The sequence below is a fragment of the Miniopterus natalensis genome, chromosome 1, assembly GCF_054644295.1.
Source record: "Miniopterus natalensis isolate mMinNat1 chromosome 1, mMinNat1.hap1, whole genome shotgun sequence".
NCBI lineage: Eukaryota > Metazoa > Chordata > Mammalia > Chiroptera > Miniopteridae > Miniopterus > Miniopterus natalensis.
In genome coordinates, this window is record NC_142081.1 from 388,140 (window position 1) to 408,481 (window position 20,342).

Consider the following 20,342-nt stretch of genomic DNA (forward strand, 5'->3'; position numbering starts at 1 on the left):
GTTCTCATTCCCTGAACAGGACTGAACACAGACCACATACCATGGGGCTTGGGCTCAGCTGGATTTTCCTTGTTGCTATTTTAAGAGGTAATTTATGGAGAACAAGAGACACTGAATGTGTGAGTGGACATGAGTGAGAGAAACAGTGGATGTGTGAGAGTTTCCTGACCAGGACGTCTTTGTGTTTGCAGGTGTCCAGGGTGAGGTGCAGCTGGTGGAGTCTGGGGGAGCCGTGGTGAAGCCTGGGGGGTCTCTGAGACTCTCCTGTGCAGCCTCTGGATTCACCTTCAGTAGCTATGGCATGCACTGGGTCCGCCAAGCTCCAGGGAAGGGGCTGGAGTGGGTCTCATACATTAGTGATAATGGTGGTAGCACATACTATGCAGACGCTGTGAAGGGCCGATTCACCATCTCCAGAGACAACGCCAAGAACACGCTGTATCTGCAAATGAACAGCCTGAAATCTGAGGACTCGGCCGGGTATTACTGTGCGAGGGACACAGTGAGAGGAGGTCAGTGTGAGCCCCGACACAAACCTCCCTGCAGAAGGGGCTGAGGCCACCAGGGTGCTCAGGGGCCCTGAGCACAAGGACCCTCCCAGGAGCAGGTGCAGTGGGCGCTTTCGGTTGTTTCCTGGCTGGTTTCCTCTTCAGGTCACAGTTTCCCTCAGGGAACCTCTGTGGATTCCTGATCTGTGCTTTCCTCTGAGGTCTGTTATTTTGAAATGTGTGTTGTAAACTGAGACGACTTTCTCACATGGACAACAGGCAGAATGTCTTTTGTACTCACTCTTTTCCCCAAATGACAATTAATCGTGAAATCTTCTGAGCACCATCACCTAAATCTAACAGGATCCTCTGCTGACTCCACAGATCAGCTCAGCCCCACACAGCTCAGGGTCCCAACTATCCAGCAGCAGGACACGTGGTTTCAGGACAGTGGGCACCTGAGGGGTGTGAACAGAAAGCTAGAGAAGACCCAGGTGGTGACACTCATTGACCTGTCATCATGCTCACAGCACCAAGAGTAGGTGACACCTGGCAAAGGGAGAGGGACCCAGGATGACATGGTGCAAATGTCTAGGTTTAGGACAAAACACACAACTAAGGGATTGGGATGTTTATCACGTACAGAGTTGAAATCTCTGAGAAGCACAGGAAAAACCCTTCAGCAAGTCAGAGGGGCTCTCATGGAACCAGAAGAGAAGACTGGCTCAGAGCTTTGATCTTGGCGAGGTGGTGGGGAGGGAGGAATTCTGCTCCTTGGGGCTGGTGTGGTTTCAATCTCCCCAGGACATCTACAGAGGAGAACCCACCTTTCTTATCAGATTCCCGTGTCGAGCAGACAGAGAAGAGGCAGGAATGAGCCATCAGTTGTCAGCAGTCACAGGAGAAGGAAAATAGAGTCTGGCTACAAATTTCTCTAAACAATTACAAAAAATGAGCAGAACTTGAGATAATGGCTCATTATGTGTGTACAATACAAGATCTACAGAAAATAAGAAACATGATAATAAATAAGCAAATGGTGATGATGGTGATGATGATGATGATGATGATAGTGATGATTTTGATGGACTGATACTGGGGCCCTGGTCAACGAAATAATGGCCCCTCTTACAGACACACCACCACCATTGCTCCTCCAGGGCGGGGTGCCCCTGCTTCCCTGTAAGAAATGAGAGATTCATAAATGGGACCCCAATGAATTATACCGCTGGGCGACCCTTGGAGAGATCATGTGAGTAATGACCCCAAAGTATGCAAGTGCTCATCTGCTGGACCTGTAGAGTTGTCACCTTGTATACAGAGACACTGTGGGAATGTACGTGTAGGTAACAAGGAATCCCCTTCCCACCAGTTTGCAATGACAGGCTCCTTATGTCTACTGACCCCTGCCAGCAGCATCCATAGCGTCTGTATTTGTAAGCAGCTCCTGTTCACAGTTACTCAGGGATTTCCTAAGAAGATATAAGCTGTCTCCATCCTGCCCTGGGCTTCCTTCTGGGTCTTCACTGGAACTGGTTGTAAACCCATATGTCCAGTAACAGTCTGTCCCTGAGAATTCTCCATAAGTCTGTCTTCTGAATCCAAACAAGTCCAGCATCCTCCCATCCTCCAGAGTCAAAGTCACATTCAGATCTGTGGGTAGTTTCCAAGCAGCCTCCACTCTGGGAGGATTGAGCTAAAGGAGGCGCTCAGGACATCCAGAGGGAGCTCAGCACCCACAAACTCTGTGTTTCAGGAGCAGCTCCAGGTTATGTTTGTGGCTCATTCCTCTCAGAACTCTGGGCTTCCTCTCCTTACAACAGTCTCTCCAAGGGTCTCTCCAGACCTATGACTCTCTGGCTACCACTGATGGCTCTGCATTTTAGCAGTTTTACTCTAGTGGTAGCAACCTTCTCACATGAACCACAGATGACATTTCCAGTTTGTAGGAAGAGAAATGCAGAGGATGGGGTCAAGGTGGATCTTACACTCAACAGCTCCCAGAACCAAGTGGAAATTACAACTAAATTGGTGATCAATCTCCATGAATTACCACCTACAAACTCTCTGAAGAGGAGGCTTTTAACCAACAACAGATAGAAAAATCCACTTCCACACTGGGAGGAAGGGCTGAGAGGTGAAAGGAGCTCATCCTACTCCCACAGAGGGCAACCCAAGGTTACCGAGGGATATCTCAGCACAGAGGATCCACCGAGAGGTCCAAACTCATGACCCAAAAATAGGCCAGAGCCTAGAGCACCAGAGCTGTGCTTAGGTTCCCACATAACATCCAGGTGGGAAATGTTGTGGGGTGTCTTTCGGCCAGCAGACTGAAGGGTCTCAAGTTGGCTTCCTGGTTAAGGACTCGTACCAAGGTTACAGGCTCGATTTCCATTCCAAGGCATGTGTGGGAGGCAAACAATTGCTGTGCCTCTCTCACATCAATTTTTTTAACTCTCTCCCTCTTTCACTTCCACTATCTGTGAAGGCAATGGAGAAAGTAACATCAGGTGAGGATTTAAAGAAAAGAAAAAGAAAACACTGGAAGCAATAAAAAGTAGGTTCGATGCAGCAGAGGATTGAAGCAGGAATTTGGATGAAAAGGTAGAAAAAAACACAATATCACAGAAGCAAACAGATAAAAGAGTTCAAAATAACGAAGATTGTTAACGTGAACTTGGGAAACTTGAAATAAAACAACATCCGCATCATAGGCACCCCAATAGGAGAAGACACAGAGCAAGTGATCCAGAACCTATGTGATGAAATAAGGACCTCAAACTTCACTAATCAGGTGAAGGGGAAAGACACACAGTCCAGGAGGCTCACAGGGTCCCAAACAAGATGAACACTAATATGGTCACACATGGACACCTCAGAATTATAATGACAAGGGTCAATGACAAAGACAGAATTTTACATGCAGCAAGAGGAAAGCAGTTAATTACCTACAAGGCAGCCTCCATAAGGCTGTCAGCAGATCTCTCAAGAGAAACATTTCTGGGCAGAAGAGACTGGCACGAAATATGCAAAGTTATTGCATTAATCTTCACCTAGACACACCTGCTCATGACAGAGCGACTTCTACATCCCCAGGGTAGGAAACTGGTTTCCATCAGGGTCCAGAGGAGAAACACAGCACATGAGGCAGTGCAGGTGCTACACAGTCAGCACCAACGCCCTGAAGGTCATGGCCCGGGGGCTCTGCCTGTGTCTCTATGGTTCATGCTTCTGTGTCCCAGGGGCCCACACAGACCCCCCAATCTCCCCAGCACTTGATCACCTGCTCTGGGTTCACACTCTGGTCTTAATTCATCCTCTGAACACTTTGTAGGGAAATAGTGTCAGGTGCAGTTTCCCGTCCCCTGAACATGACCCTCCTGCACTTTTCATTCTTCCTCTGGGTTTGAGGGATGATTTCTCTTCTTTGTCATTACTAGAGACTCTAAAAGCCATCCCTCATTTTAAACACCTCTCTTTTTCTTTAATGGCATTTTCTCTCCCGATTGTTTTTACAGGTCTCTTGGAGGCTTTGAGGGCAGTGAGGAGGTCAGAGGACAGGACATCAGGAGTAATTTTTACAGACCTGCACAAAAGGACGTGTCACAGACTAGGATGTGTCCTTAATGTCAGGGTCCAACCACAGAGCTACCTTTATAGCAGAAGGACATGCAAATAGGGTCCCCTCTGCTCATTAAAACCAGGCCATCCCAGACCCTGCAGCTCTGGGACAGGAGCCCAGCCCCAGGATCCCCAACAGTTCTCATTCCCTGATCAGGATTGAACACAGACCACTCACCATGGGGTCTCGCTCAGCTGGGTTTTCCTTCTTGCTATTTTAAGAGGTAATTTATGGGGGACAAGAGACACCGAGTGTGTCAGTGGACGTGAGTGAGAGAAACAGTGGACGTGTGAGAGTTTCCTGACCAGGACGTCTCTGTGTTTGCAGGTGTCCAGGGTGAGGTGCAGCTGGTGGAGTCTGGGGGAGCCGTGGTGAAGCCTGGGGGGTCTCTGAGAGTCTCCTCTGGAGCCTCTGGATTCACCTTCAGTAGCTACTACATGCACTGGGTCCCCCAGGCTGCAGGGAAGGGGCTGGAGTGGGTGGCAACAGTGAGTAGCCCAACTGGAAAAAATCAGTAGTATCAGCCAAGGAAGATTCACAGTCTCCAGGGACAACCCTACAAGCACAATCTCTTTTAAAATGAACAGCCTGAGACCCGAGGACTCGGCCATGTATTTCTTTGCAGCAGACACAGGGAGGGGAGGTCAGTGTGAACCACACACAACCCTCCCTGCAGCCTCTGGAGACTGGGCTGAGCACCCAATCGGGACACCAGGGGGCGCTCAGGACCCGCAGGCTCTGTGCTGCACCCACAGGACCAGGGGCAGGTGGTGTTTGTGGCTCATTTCTCCCAAGGTCCCAGTTCCTCTCCATAGAACATTTCCTCCAAGAGTCTCTACACCTGTCTCTCTGTGCCTACCACTGATGGCTTTGTATTTTAATAGATTTACTCCACTGGAAGAAACATTTTTTTGTGTAAACAGACAGTGTATCTTAGGGAGGAAGAAAAATCCAGAGGGCTTGGGGAGCCCAGGAAACCGTCAGATACTATGGAAGTTTGTCCACAAGAGGAGGACCTTGTGTAAACCCCCTGCAGTTCCCGAAGGCCCCACAAATGCCTCGGAGGTGGATGGAGCCAGGACCTTCCTCCAGGTGACTCCTGTCTCCCAGCAGTGGCCCTGCCTTGGTGCCACTGCCAAGCTCAGCCAAGGTCTAGGGGTCGGGCACAGCTGTGTCCCCAGCACAAACCACAGCTGGGGCCTGTCGCCTGTGCTGCTGGAGCTGAAAGTGAGGGAGGTCCATTCTCGGGACTAAGACACTTTATGAATTCTATACCAGGGAGAGTGTTCGAGTTCATTCTCTTGGATGGCATGTGATACAAACACGTGGTCTGCACACACCATTATTTCAGCACTTACTACACTCTGTGAAGGTCAACAGTTGTATTTCTCTGTCCCCTTAATAGGTGCTAAATCAGGAATTTGAATCTGACATTGTAGACTGGTACAAAGTCTAAAAAATAAATGAAGTATTCATCAAAAACTCTAAGTGGAGGAAAGCTCGTGTCGAAATGGATTCAAGGGTGAATTCTACACACACTTCAGAGAAAATAAACTCCTTCTCAGACAGTCCCTCTTGACCACTTCCAAGAAATGCAGGAAGAGGGAAGGACTCCAAACTCATCGGCTCAGAGGGCTCTTCAGAAGCTGGAGGAAGCAGGGAGGGTGTGTTTCAAATGAGCAGAGTACAGTTCTCCCACCTGAGAGGGTGACTCTGGGTCTCGGGAAATCATCTCAGAAGAACACGGTCAGTCTGGCTCCAGGTCCCATTAGAGACAAAATCTCAGGTCACCAGAGATGGTTCCCCCTCTGCTCTGTCTCCCTCTGCACAGCCTCCTGACGGCCTTGTCCCCACTGACCACCTGCAACCTCTGGACTTAATTCCCTCTAGTAGCTCTCTCAGGAGCCTCCCTGTGTGTCTCTATCACGCCCTTTTCTGTGGTCATTTCTATTTGATTATATCTCATGTTAAATTTTCTAGGAGCGTAATCTAATTGAACATACTAGTTAAACTCTCAAGTACTTAACATTGTAAAGTCCAATTTCATGCATTAATATTCAGACTGAGCCTGCAGCCCTAAGCAAGGAAGGCTGCTCTGCCAGGTCAGAGGTCAGGAGGTCAGAGTTCAGTCACCTGAGGTGGTCCATCCAGTGCTGCTCTAGTGTCTCCATTGCCATCTCTATTCATATCAGGGCATCCTGAGGTTGGGTCACAGAGGCTGACCCAGATCCTGCCTCCAGGACCTGAGCTGAGAGGAGTCTGACACTCATCCCATGTGTCGCTCTCGCTCCACCATGGGCTCCCCTCCAGCCATTGAAAGAGAAGCCACCTGCCCACCCGGGCGTGGCTCAGTGGTTGAGCATCGACCTAGAATCCAGGGGATCAGGGTTCGATTCCCGGTCACGGCACATGCCTGGGTTGCGGACTGCAGCGGATCAATGACTCTCTCATCATTGATATTTCTACCTCTCTCTCTCCCTCTCCCTTCCCCTCTCTGAAATCAATAAAGATATATTTAAAAAAGAAAGAAAGAAAGAAAGAAAGAGAGAGAGAGAGAGAGAGAGAGAGAGAGAGAGAGAGAGAGAGAGAGAGAGAGAAAGAAAGGAAGGAAGGAAGGAAGGAAGGAAGGAAGGAAGGAAGGAAGGAAGGAAGGAAGGAAGGAAGGAAGGAAGGAAGGAAGGAAGGAAGGAAGGAAGGAAGGAAGAAAGAGAAGCCGCCTCCCAGGGAGAGGGAGAGGTCACTCCTGACCAGGAAAGACCTCTAACTCATGGGTGTGCTATTGCTACTGGCAAGTGTCTGTTATAACTACTCCCCAATAGGATGTTGTCTGATTCCTGACATGAGATCCCAGGGGAGGGATTCTAGGGCCATTGAACTAGGAGAAGCTGGAGGACAGGAGGTGCACAAGAAAAACAAGACCATGGATCCTGTCATCAGGGTCACTGAGATTTCCCACATCCCTCAGATTTCTTGTGTCACTTCATAGTGGTTCTGGGACCAACAGAGACTTCAGTTGTACCTCCCAGGTCTCAGTGAACCTGACTCACCTTAGCTGACCTACGACCATCTCACGGGTGATACACAACCTTCTCCACTGTAGTGAGGACTCTGGGGCCACAGGTGGATACAGCCCTGAAGGGTGAGTAACACTGAAATACGGGGGTTCATTGGCTGCTCTCATTACATACAAGGGTTCTGCAGCCTCACTGGGTAGGTCTTGCACTGACCTGAAGTTCGTTCAGAGGAGCAGCGGGAGTCAGAGGAGAGGATGAGGGCCCTGATGCTGGGTCAGTGTAACCAGATTGGGCTCCTCCACAAGCCCCAAACCTCCTATGATTCTGTATTTAGTGAGTGAAATGTTCCCATGGTTACCAAATATCCTAGAACCCTCTCACCTGCACTGAGGCACTGACTCTGTAGTTTCACCCCAAAGCTCTCTATATAGCAGGAGGACATGCAAATAGGGCCCCCTCTGCTCATAAAAACCAGCCCAGCCCCGACCCTGCAGCTCTGGGACAGGAGCCCAGCCCCGGGATCCCTGGCTGTTCTCATTCCCTGATCAGGACTGAACACAGACCACTCACCATGGGGCTTGGGCTCAGCTGGGTTTTCCTTGTTGCTCTTTTAAGAGGTAATTTATGGAGAACAAGAGACACTGAGAGTGTGAATGGACATGAGTGAGAGAAATAGTGGACGTGTGAGAGTTTCCTGACCAGGACGTTTTTGTGTTTGCAGGTGTCCAGGGTGAGGTGCAGCTGGTGGAGTCTGGGGGAGCCGTGGTGAAGCCTAGGGGGTCTCTGAGACTCTCCTGTGCCGCCTCTGGATTCACCTTCAGTAGCTACTGGATGAGCTGGGTCCGCCAGGCTCCAGGGAAGGGGCTGGAGTGGGTCTCGTACATTAATACTGATGGAAGTAGCACATACTATGCAGCCTCTGTGAAGGGCCGATTCACCATCTCCAGAGACAACGCCAAGAACACGCTGTATCTGCAGATGAACAGCCTGAAATCTGAGGATTCAGCCGTGTATTTCTGTGCAAGAGACACAGTGAGGGGGGGTCAGTGTGAGCCCAGACACAAACCTCCCTGCAAGAGGGACTGAGGCCACCAGGGTGCTCAGGGGCCTTAACACAAGGACCCTCCCAGGAGCAGGTGCAGTGGGCAGTTTGGGCTGTTTCCTGGTTGGTTTCCTCTTCAGGTCACAGTTTCCCTCAGTAAACTCTGTGGATTCCTGATTCTGCGCTTTCCCCTGAGGTCTGTCATTTAGAAATGTCTGTTGTAAACAGAGACCACTTTCTCACATGGACAACAGGCAGAATGTCTTTTGCATGCACTTTTTTCCCCAAATGACAATTAATCGTGAAATCTTCTGAACACCATCACCTAAATCTAACAGGAGGCTCTGCTGACTCTACAGAGCAGCTCAGGCCCACACAGCTCACGGTCCCAACTATCCAGCAGCAGGACACCTGGGTTCTGGACAGCGGGCACCTGAAGGGTGTGAACAGAAAGCTAGAGAAGAAACAGCCCGGTGGTGACACTCACTGACTTGTCATCATTCTCACAACACCAAGAGTAGGTGACACCAAGCAAAGGGAGAGGGACCCAGGATAACATGGTGCAAATGTCCAGGTTTAGGACAAACACACAACCAAGGGATTGGGATGTTTATCACGTACAGAGTTGAAATTTCTGGGAAGCAGAGGAAACGCCCTTCAGCAAGTCAGAGGGCATCTCGTGGAGCCAGGAGGGGAGCCTGGCTCATGGCTTTGATCTTGGCGAGGTGGTGGGGAGGGAGCAAATCTAATCCCAGGGTCTGGTGTGGTTTCAATCTCCCCAGGACATCTACAGAGGAGACCCCACCTTTCCTATGAGATTCCCATGTCGGGCAGACTGAGAAGAGGCAGGAATGAGCCATCAGTTGTCAGCAGTACATGAGAAGGAAAATAGAGTCTGGCTACAAATTTCTCTAAACAAATACAAAAAATGAGCAGAACTAGAGATATTGGCTCATGTGTGCACAAAAGACGGTCTACAGAAAATGAGAAACATGATAAAAATAAGCAAATGATGAGGATGGTGATGATGGAGATGATGATGATGGTGATTATGATGGTGATGGTGATAATGATGATGATGATGGTGATCATGACGATGATGATGATGGTGATGATGATGGTGATGATGGTGATGATGATGATGGTGATGGGCTGAGACACGGGCCCTGGTCAATGAAGTGATGACCCCTCTTGCAGACACACCATCACCATGGCTCCTAGGGATGGGTGCCCCTTATTCCCTCTAAGAGTTGAGAGATTCATAAATGGGACCCCAATGAATTATGCAGCTGAGTGACCCATGGAGACACAATGTGAGTAATGACCAAAATGTGATCAAGTGCTAATCCCTTGGACCTCTGAACTTGTCACCTTGTAGACAGAGACACTGTGAGGATGTGCCTGTAGGTCACAGGGGATCCCCGTCCCACCAGTTTGCAATGACAGGTTCCTTATGTCTCTGGATCCCTGCCTGCAGCATCGGTAACGTCTCTAATCTAAGCAGCTCCTGTTCACAGTTACTCAGGGATTTCCTGGGATGATATAAGCTGTGTCCATCCTGCCCTGGGCTTCCTTCTGGGTCTTCACTGGAAGAGACTCTAAACCCATATGTCCAGTAACACTCTGTCCATGAGAATCAGGCATATTTCTGTCGTGTGATCAAAACAAGTCCAGCATCCTCCCCTCACCCAGCTCCAAAGTCACGTCCAGATCTATGGGCAGTTTCCCAGCAGCCTCCACTCTGGTGCCAGAACCTGCTCCAGTCCCTGTGGCTGCTGCAGAGAATCAGCATGGACAGTGGGGCTCAGCATTACCTTGGGAGTTCTCTGTAAAAGACCCGAAATAAGATCCATTCAAGAAAATATTTTAAAATTGGCCCTTGTTAAAATGACACCCATTTTCTCACTAAAGACTCCATTGAGCAACTGAAAAGACAATCATAAATATAAAGAATATATTTCCAAATCCCGTGTCTGGTGGGTGAATGTGGTCATTACACCCTAAGGACTTTGTATGTTATGGGGAAGAGACCAGCATCCTGTGAGCACAGTGACCATCCCCAGGGGCAGGACAGAGGGAGGCTGGGAGGGAGGGTCACCTGGCAGGGTTGAAGTTCCCTTTCCTGTGAGAAGATCTATGAGAGGAATTCTCCCCATTTCCCTCACTCTGAACCCCGACATCACTGACATCACTAGACTGAATAATCAGGTCCGTCTCCTTCTATAATCATTTCAACACATGTTATTCTGAGCTGCACACATTCATAGTCACTGTTTTCATTTGTCTCTTCTCCACCTGAAACCAGGACCAATTCTGACGTAACGAGTTGGGGGTCTCTGCCATGGGCCGTGGGCTTGCATAACGGAAGAGTTTGCACAGGAAGCTCTGGACACAACTACAGAATTTCCAACAGCAAGAAGCAGAATCTCCCTCCTGCCTGTGCCTGGGAGGGAGCTTCTCAGATCAAAGGAACCTCATAAATTAATACTGAAGACATTGATAATGGATGTCCTTTATCTTTTACATTGCCATAAACCTAAAAGTTGTATGAAAATATGAAATAAAAACTTGGACATTATAAATATACTACTGTTGTGTTTCAGAAACGGCCTCAACAAATGCTAATCCCTCTAAAATCTGTCTGAAAGATGCAGGAGAAGTTAAAGGTGTGACCTGCTCATCTAGTCCACACTTTCTTCTTGTGCTCACAGAGGGGACTCTGTCTTTAATCTAATGCAATGTGCCCCAGGTGACCCCCTATCCCTGACTTACATGCTGAGTGAAGTCCAAGGAAGAGATGCCCCCAAGGGTCCCAGAATGACCAGAGCAGCCAGACCCCAGCCCCTCCACTTATAACGAAACGGCTGCCCCACATGCAACCTCTGGACTTCATTCCTTCCTGTCGCTCTCTCAGGAACCTCCCCTGTGTGCCTTTATCAGGCCCTTTTCTGTGATCATTCCTATTGGATTATATTTCATGTTAAATTTTCTGGGAGCCTAATCCCATTAGCCATACTAGTTAAACTATCAAGTAATCAACATTGTAAAGTCCAATTTCATCCATTAATATTCAGACTGAGCCTGCAGCCCCAGGCAAGGAAGGCTGCTCAGCAGGGTCAGAGGACAGGAGGTCAGGAGGTCAGAGCTCGGTGACCAGAAGTGGTCCATCCAATGCTGCTCTAGTGTCTCCGGTGCCATCTCCCTTCATATCTGGTCTTCCTGAGGTTGGGCCCCAGAGGCTGACCCAGCTCCTACCTCCAGGACCTGAGCTGATGGGGATCTGACATCCCACCCTCCTGTCACCATGGCCCCACCATGTGCACCCCTCCAGCCATTGAAAGGGAAGCCACCTAATTCAGGCCCCTCCTCCCAGGGAGAGGGAGAGGTCACTCCTGACCAGCTCGGACCCTGTTACTCATGGGTGTGCTATTGTAGCTGGACCTCATCTATCATAACCACTCCCCAAGAGGCTGATGTCTGATTGCTGACTTGATATCCCGTGGGAGGGCCTCTAGGGCCAGTGAATTTGGGGATTATTAGGGGACATGAGCGGCACCAAGGAATCAAGAGCATGGGTCCTGTCATCCTGTGCCACTCAGATTCCCCACGCCACTCAGATATCCTGTGTCACTTGATAGTGATCTGGAAACAACAGAGACTTCAGTTGTACCTCCCAGATCTCAGTGAACCTGACTCACCTTAGCTGCCCTAGGACCACCTCACAGGTGAAGCACAACCTTCTCCATGGCAGTGAGGACTCTGGGGCCACAGGTGGATACAGACCTGAAGTGTAAGTAACAAGAATACAGGGGCTCATTGAGGCTCTCAACACAGACAAGGGGTTCTGCAGACTCACTGGGTAGGCCTTGCTCCGTCCTGAAGTTGGTTCAGAGGAGCAGTGGGAGCCTTGGGCTGTTTCCTGGCTGGTTTCCTCTTCAGGTCACAGTTTCCTCAGGGAACTCTCTGGATTCCTGATTCTGTGCTTTTCTCTGAGGTCTGTCAGTTAGAACAGCCTGTTGTAACCAGAGAACTTTCTCACATGGACAACAGGCAGAGAGACTTTTTCTGACACTATTGGACTCAAATGACAATTAATCATCAAATCTGACCACCGTCACCTAAATCCAACAGGGAGCTCTGCTGACTCCACAGTGCAGCTCAGCTCTGCACACCTCAGGGTCTCAGCCAGGCAGCAGCTGGACACACGGGGGCTGGACAGCTGGCACCAGAGACATGTGACCCCAAAGCTAGAGAAGAAAGAGCATGGAGGCTACGGTCATTGACTTGGCATCATGCTCACACCACCAAGAGTAGGTGACACCAGGAGAGGCAGAGGGACCCACCCTCCTGGGGAATGGTTGTCTAGGCTGATGACGTCACACACACAGAGGGAGGAGTCAAAGGTTGGTCAGTTCATGGGGGTGCTGCTGAGAGAGTACAGGCTGTTCAGAAGGTCGGAAATGGTTGGACCCTGCAGGTGAGGACACTGGCTCTGGTTTTCACTGTGGGTCAGGAGTGGGGACACTGAGGGTCCTGCTCACAGACCCTCACGCCGACCTGCTCCTTCTCTGGGTTCTCCCTGAGCACAACTGGTGTGGGTGTCGCCTGGATCCGGCAGCCCCCAGGAGGCCCTGGCGTGGCTGGCACACGTGTGGTGGGACAATGACCCGTATTACAGCCCATCTCTGAAGGGCAGGCTCACAATCTCCAAGGACACCTCCAGAACCAGGTGGTTCTCACCATGACCAGTGTGGACCCTGCAGACACAGCCACGTGTTACTGTGCAAGGCTGGCTCAGAGGCACAACCCGGGGGCCTCCTGGACAAGAACCTGGGGTCTCAGCGGGGCCCCCGAGTCCAAGGAACAGGAAAGAGGGGATGGGATTTCCTGCCAGGCTCTGTGGGTCCTGCCCCCTCCTGCAGCCTCGGAGCCCCACTTCCTTCTCTCCTCCCCCAGGAGACCCAGGGCCCTGTGAGTGGTGCAGACACATGAGGGGCTGAATTCTGTTTCATGAACGTTCCCCTGACAAGGTCAGTACATAGGGCGGCACTGTCACCCTCCGGGTGTCACAGCGTCATGGGACCCTGTCCCTCCCCTGAGAGAACTCAAACACTCAGTCCACCTGAGTTCAAAGATGGGGTGTCATGTTCGAGGAGCCCCAGCAGATAAGGGAGGTTGGGGAGCTCAAGGACCTTAGACATGAGCTCCTCCTGCTGTGCAGAGGGACACAGAGGCCCAGGAGCCCGGGGAGGGGAGCAGCTTATGAAAGGGGGACCCACAGGGACGCTGTCCTCGCCGGGGAGTGTGCTGGGTGGCCCTGCACAAATGCACCTTGAGGGACCGCACACGGGAGCCGTGACTGACAAACCCCGTTCCTAGGACTTGCCTGGGGCCCAGAGAGCCCAGGAGGAGCCTCGGTAACGACTCGCCCAGACCTGGAAAGGGAGCCGCCAGCTCTGACTCCAGAAGCACCTGCATCCAGTCTGACCAGCGATCGGGCAGAAAGGCAGCAAAGCCTCTCTCATGAGGTCTCAGGGTCGAGTAGGTGTGAAAAGGGAATCGTTGGGCTTTATGAAAACCCTCCCAGGACCAAGAATCACTGGAGTCTGCAAATTACTAAACATGCAGAGAAAGAGAGAACTGGCCTGGTAGAGACCATGAGTGAGCAGGTGAGTCCACGGACCCAGAATCACAAGATTTTCAGGAAAGGTGCAAATCACGAAATGTGTCACAGGAAACAGTGATCATGAAAATGAAAGTTTGGTGGAAAACCTAGATCCCTAGAAGAAAAGCAAAGTAAAAATCAGAATTAATGAAAACGTAAAGGATTAATGGCCTAAACGACATTAAAGGGAGCGAGGCGAAGGTCCTGCAATGTCCTCACTCCAACAGGACTGTCTCCAGGACGGATGGGATGTCCCAAACATAAATGCAAAACCCTCAACAATGCCCGAGGGACCGTGACAGCACATTGGGAGGATGGTTTCCCTGGTCCAGTCGGGCTCGGTCCCGGAATGCAGGGACGGCTCACCTAGGGAACCAGGAACCGGGCCGCACCTCCTGCCCAGAATGAACCACAAACTGCACCCTCAGGTTCCTGGTACAGAGACAAGAGGTGGGCGCGTAGGTAACCGGGGTACCTGCTGCTTCCCAAACCACATCAAATTACACCTAAAACAGAGCAACCGTCACTCAGAGCCTCCTGAGGTCTAGCTGCACAGAGCCCTGCAACCAGGGGACTGAGAAGGAAGGAGACCAGGAGGAGGCGGAGACGCGGGCAGATCAGGGCTGAGTCACAGACAAGGCCTCGGGCCCAGAACCGGTGCCTTGGTTTAAAACCGGGAGCAATAGCTCGGCGTGGACGTTACCCAGAGGGGCACAGGGTCCCAGCCCCAAAACAGGACCCCCGCCCAGGGTTCCAGGGTCCGGAAGAGACGTACCCAAAACTTCGGGCTGGGAAAACCAAGGGGACTGTCACTGAGTGAGGGGAGGGAGGTCCTCTTAAAGGGCCTGCAGGGGACTCACTCAGACCGTCCCTCTGAGCCCAGGGCTGGGCAGCAGCCTGAAAGGAGCCTGGGACATTCGGGGAGGAAGTAACTGCCTGAATTCGGGGCCAGAGGAGGACGGGCTGCTTTCTCCCAGGCAGAAGAGCTCAGAGGCCACGGCTCCTTTGGGGAGTCCTCCCCCCACAGTCAGCAGGCAGGAGCCAGGTTTGAATCTCCAGCACCTGGCTCACTCCTTTTGCCCCACCCAGGTGACTCCCTGAGCACCTGCCCCTCCCACCTGCAGGCTCCTCCAGGCCATTTCCAGGGGCTTTTCTATGCAAGTGGCCTCTCTCCCCTCATCCTGGGGACTTTCCTAAAATCTCTCAAACAAGCAGCAGCGTGTTCCATGCACCTTGATAAGTGGCCCCAGGCCCGGCACTAGCGGCAGCTACATTGGTTCCTAGCATGGCCTCAACTGGACACCTCCAAGCCCAGCACAAGCACCAGCCATCTAGGGTCTGCTGTGTAGCTCATGCTGGGTGGCCCTGGGCAAGGCACAGACACAGGCTGACTTTGCACCTCCCGGGAGGCCCCAGAGACAGTGCACCAGGTGCTCAGACTCGACCACGCTGGATTACAACCCTACCACATCCACGAGTGACACTCAAGGGGTGCACTTGGTGATCACCAAAGCTCCACAGAAGTAATCCTGCTCCCTAGGGGTCCTCACAGCCGATTGGCCAGGGGGTCAGTTCCTCCTAGTGATGCCAACAGCAACCAATGCTCAACTACAGCAGGACAGTGCACACGGCCCACACAGGGCAGCACCTAGAAGGCCCAGCTCAGGGGACTGGGGAGATTGGGCCCCTGGGCCCTACAGGACACCTACTGCACAAAGCCACTCTACCAATTCCAGGAGACACAGCAGCTCTACCTAATACATACAAACAGACACCCAGAAGCAGCCAAAATGTGGAGGCAAAGAAACATGTCACAAAGGGAAGAGCAGAAGAAATCTCCAGAAGAGGAACTAAATGAGATAGAGCCAAGCAAGCCCTGGAGAGAGTTCAGAACAGTGGTTATAAGGATGCTCCGGGACCTCAGTGAGACCATTAAGGAAACTAGTGAGACCATCGGTCACATAATAAAGCACCAGTCAGAAGGGAAGGCCACAGGACTGAGAGGAAGAATCATTTACGGGAATCGAGAGCACAGTAGAGGACACTGAGAATCCCATCAGCAATTTGGAACATGAGGAACCAGAAAACACCACCCAGAAGAGCAAGAAGAACAAATCCAGGAACCCGAAGGTGCTGTGAGGGGTCTCGGGGACAACTACAAGGGGCCCTACCTTCCCCTGTAACACTGTGTGAGGGACACAGTGAGGGGAGGTCAGAGTGAGCCATACACAAGCCTCCCTGAGGGAGTGAGGGGGGCTGGGGTGCAAGAGGTTTGAGTACACCAGGGGGCGCTCAGGGGACAGAGATCAGAGCACCCAGCCCAGGAGCAGGAGCAGGGGAGGTGAAGTCCTGGGTCCCTGTCGACTCAGCAGTTTCCTCTGCTTTTGACATTTGCTCCTAGAACTTGTCCAGAGTCCTGGTCGGGACACAGAACAGAAGACTCAGCACCAAACAGCTGGTCAATCTCAAAGAAGGTGACAGGCCTTGGTGGTCATTGCCCCAGCTCCCTGCACACAGTGACAATGCAGTGGGCTCCCTGCACACCAGGAGGGCCCCCCACCCATAGTGGCTTCAGATGTTGAGTGTGATGATGCCACAGTCACCAGGGCACAAGAGGACCCTCAGTTCCGACATAATCGAGGACTCGGGAGGTCTAGGCAGGCCCATCAACCAGGAGCAATGACCTCAGAGAGCAGGACAGGGGACAGGCTCAGGGTGTGTTGTGTCAGGGAGTGAGGGCTGGTGGGTTCCCTGTGTGGAGCAGGGTCAACCAGAGATGGTTCCCCCTCTGCTCTGTCTCCTTCTGCACAGCCTCCTGACAGCCTTGTCCCCACGGACCACCTGCAACCTCTGGACTTAATTCCCTCCGGTAGCTCTCTCAGGAGCCTCCCCTGTGGGTCTCTATCACGCCCTTTTCTGTGGTCATTTCTATTGGATTATATTTCATGCTAGATTTTCTAGGAGCCTAATCTAATTAAACATCCTGGATAAACTCTCAAGTAATTAACATCATAAAGTCCAATTTCATGCATTAATATACAGTCTGAGCCTGCAGCCCCAAGGAAGGAAGCCTGCTCTGCCAGGTCAGAGGTCAGGAGGTCAGAGTTCAGGGCCTGAAGTGGTTCATCCAATGTTGCTCTAGTGTCTCCAGTGCCATGTCCATTCATAACTGGGCTTCCTGAGGTTGGGCCCCAGAGTCTGGCCCAAGTCCTCCTTCCAGGACCTGAGCTGATGGGGATCTGACAGGACATCCACCTGTCACCATGGCCCCACCATGGGCTCCCCTCCAGCCATTGAAAGGGAAGCCACCTGATTCAGGCCTCACCTCCCAGGGAGAAGGAGAGGTCACTCCTGACCATAACTCAATTTGATACTCACAGGTGTGCTATTGCTATTCGACCACACCTATCATAACCACTCACCAAGAGCATGATGTCTGATTGCAGACATGAGATCCCCTGGAAGATTCCTACAGACAGTGAACCTAGAGGTCTTTAGGGGACAGGATATGGACAAAGAGAACAGACCATGGGTCCTGTCATCCTGTACCACTCAGATTTCCCTCATCACTCAGATTTCCTGTGTCACTTGATAGTGGTCCTGGGACCAACAGAGACTTCAGTTCTATGTCCCAGATCTCAGTGAACGTGACTCAACTTAACTCACCTAGGACCACCTCATGGTGATGCACAACCTTCTCCATTGTAGTGAGAACACTAGGGCCACAGGTGGACACAACACCAAAGTGTGGGTAACACTAGGATACAAGGCCTCATTAAGGATCACGTTTAACTCAAGGGGATCTGCACTCTCAATGGAAAGATCCTGCTCTGTCCAGGAGTTTTTTTCAGAGGAGAAATGGGGACCAGTGAGGATTATCAGAGCCTTGATGCTGAGTCACTGTTACCAGATGTGGTCTCATCAACAAACCCCAAATCTCCCTATAATTCTGTATTTAGTGAGGGGAAAGCTCCCATGGCAAACAAATACCCTAGAACCCTCTCAACTGCACTGAGTTACTGACATATCTGTAGGTTCACCCCTGAGCTCTCTATATAGCAGGAGGACATGCAAATAGGGCTCCCTCTGCTCATAAAAACCAGCCCAGCTCTGACCCTGCAGCTCTGGGACAGGAGCCCAGCCCCGGGATCCCCAGCTGTTCTCATTCCCTGATCAGGACTGAACACAGACCACTCACCATGGGATTTGGGCTCAGCTGGGTTTTCCTTGTTGCTATTTTAAGAGGTAATTTATGGAGAACAAGAGACACTGAGAGTGTGAGTGGACATGAGTGAGAGAAACAGTGGACGTATGAGAGTTTCCTGACCAGGGCGTCTTTGTGTTTGCAGGTGTCCAGGGTGAGGTGCAGCTCGTGGAGTCTGGGGGAGCCGTGGTGAAGCCTGGGGGGTCCCTGAGACTCTCCTGTGCAGCCTCTGGATTCACCTTCAGTAGCTACTACATGCACTGGGTCCGCCAGGCTCCAGGGAAGGGGCTGGAGTGGGTTAGTCGAATTAATCCTGATGGAAGTGCCACAAACTATGCAGACTCTGTGAAGGGCCGATTCACCATCTCCAGAGACAACGCCAAGAACACGCTGTATCTGCAGATGAACAGCCTGAGAGCTGAGGACTCGGCCGTGTATTTCTGTGCAGCAGACACAGTGAGGGGAGGTCAGTGTGAGCCAGACACAATCCTCCCTGAGGGAGACTGAGGACTGGGCTACAAGAGACTCTCAGGAAACTAAGGGTCGCTAAGGACCCAACAACTCTCTATTTCCACTTCAAAAGCATCTGCAGGTGGTGTTTTCGGCTGATTCCTCAGAGAGCTCAGGGCTTCCTCTCCACACAGCTGTCTCTCCAAGAGTCTCCCGCGAACAATGACTCTCTGGCTACCACTGAAGTCTCTGCATTTTAACAGTTTTTTTACATTAGTAGCAATATCCTCACATGCAGCACAGGTGACGTTTCCTATTTGTCGGAAGAGAAATGCAGAGGGAGGGGTGAAGGTGTAGATGGATCTTACTCTCAGTAGTTCCCAGGACCAAGTGGAAATTACAAATAAATTGGTGATCAACCACCGTGAATTACCATCTACAGACTCTATGAAGTGGAGCTTTTAAGCCAAGGACTGGGGAGAGGAGCCACCTCATAACTGGGAGGATGTGCTGACAGGAGAAAGGGGTTGGCCCTGCTCCCACAGGCGGGACCCCGAGATTACCGAGGGATATCTCAGCTGCGGAATCTTCCCCTGAGAGGTCTGAAGCCGTGACCTAAGATTGGGCCACAGGCTATAGCACCAGTGCTGAGACTGGACACCCACATAGCACCCAGCTGAGAAATGTTGTAGCGTTAATCGCTCCCTGGGGACTGAAAGGTTTCGGGTTGAATTCCCGATCAAGGGATTTTGCCTGAGTTGCCGTCTCGATCCCAGGTCAGGGGTATCTGTGGGAGACAACCTATTGCTGTGTCTCATTCACATAGAACTTTCCATCTCTCTCTCCCTCTCTCTCTTCCACTATCTCTGAAAAGCAATGGAGAAAATAACTTCAGGTGAGGATTTATAAAAAAAAGAAAACACTGGCAGGAATATGAAGAATGTTGTATTCAGCAGAGGGTTGAATCAGGAATTTGAATGAGAAGGTAAAAAAGTGTACAATCACAGAAGCAAAAAGATAAAGATTTAAAAACAAAGACAGAGTTTAAGTGAACTTTGGGAAACATTAAATAAAACAACATCCACATGATAGGCATTCCAGCAGGAGAACACAGAGAGCAAGTGATTGAGAACAGATTTGATGAAATAATGACAAGAACTTGCCTAACTAGCTGAAGGGGAAAGACACACAAGTCCAGGAAGCACACACAGTCCAAGAAGATGAACCCAAATAGGTTCACACCAGGACACCGCAGAATTACAGTGGCAAAGGTTAAAGACAAGGAGAGGATTTTAAAAGAGGGAAGAGAAAAGCAGTTACTTCCCTACAAGGCAGCTCCCACTGGACTGTCAGCACATTTCTCAAGAGAAACATTTCAGGCCAGAAGACACAGGCAGGAAATATTGAAAGCGATGGAAAGGGCCCCTCGTTGACCAAGCTTCCGTCAGGCCCCTCGGATTCTCTTCCCAACTAGGCTGCAACCTCTACTCATTAAGGTCCAGCTTTGCACAGCCCAATATTAGCAAGAACCCTGTGAGGTTGGTTTGGCTACAAACCCCCGCACTTAGTATATGATCACCCTCAATGCCTCATTGGGTCCCCACCCAGCAACACCCAGGTGATGGGGAATCACCCTGGCCTGTCTTCAGCAAGAAGCCTGTCAGGAGGATTGACCAGTCCTCTCACCCCTGCAGTTCCCTTAGTACTTTTCCATCCACTGACCCCACCCTGCTCCCGACCCTGATTCCAATATGTCCTTGTTCTATTCAGAGTTGCCCCCTGTCTCTCCTACAGAAAATCTCCATGAAACATCCCTGAACTCAGGCTGCCTTCTTGTTCATGAGTATCTGTGAGAAT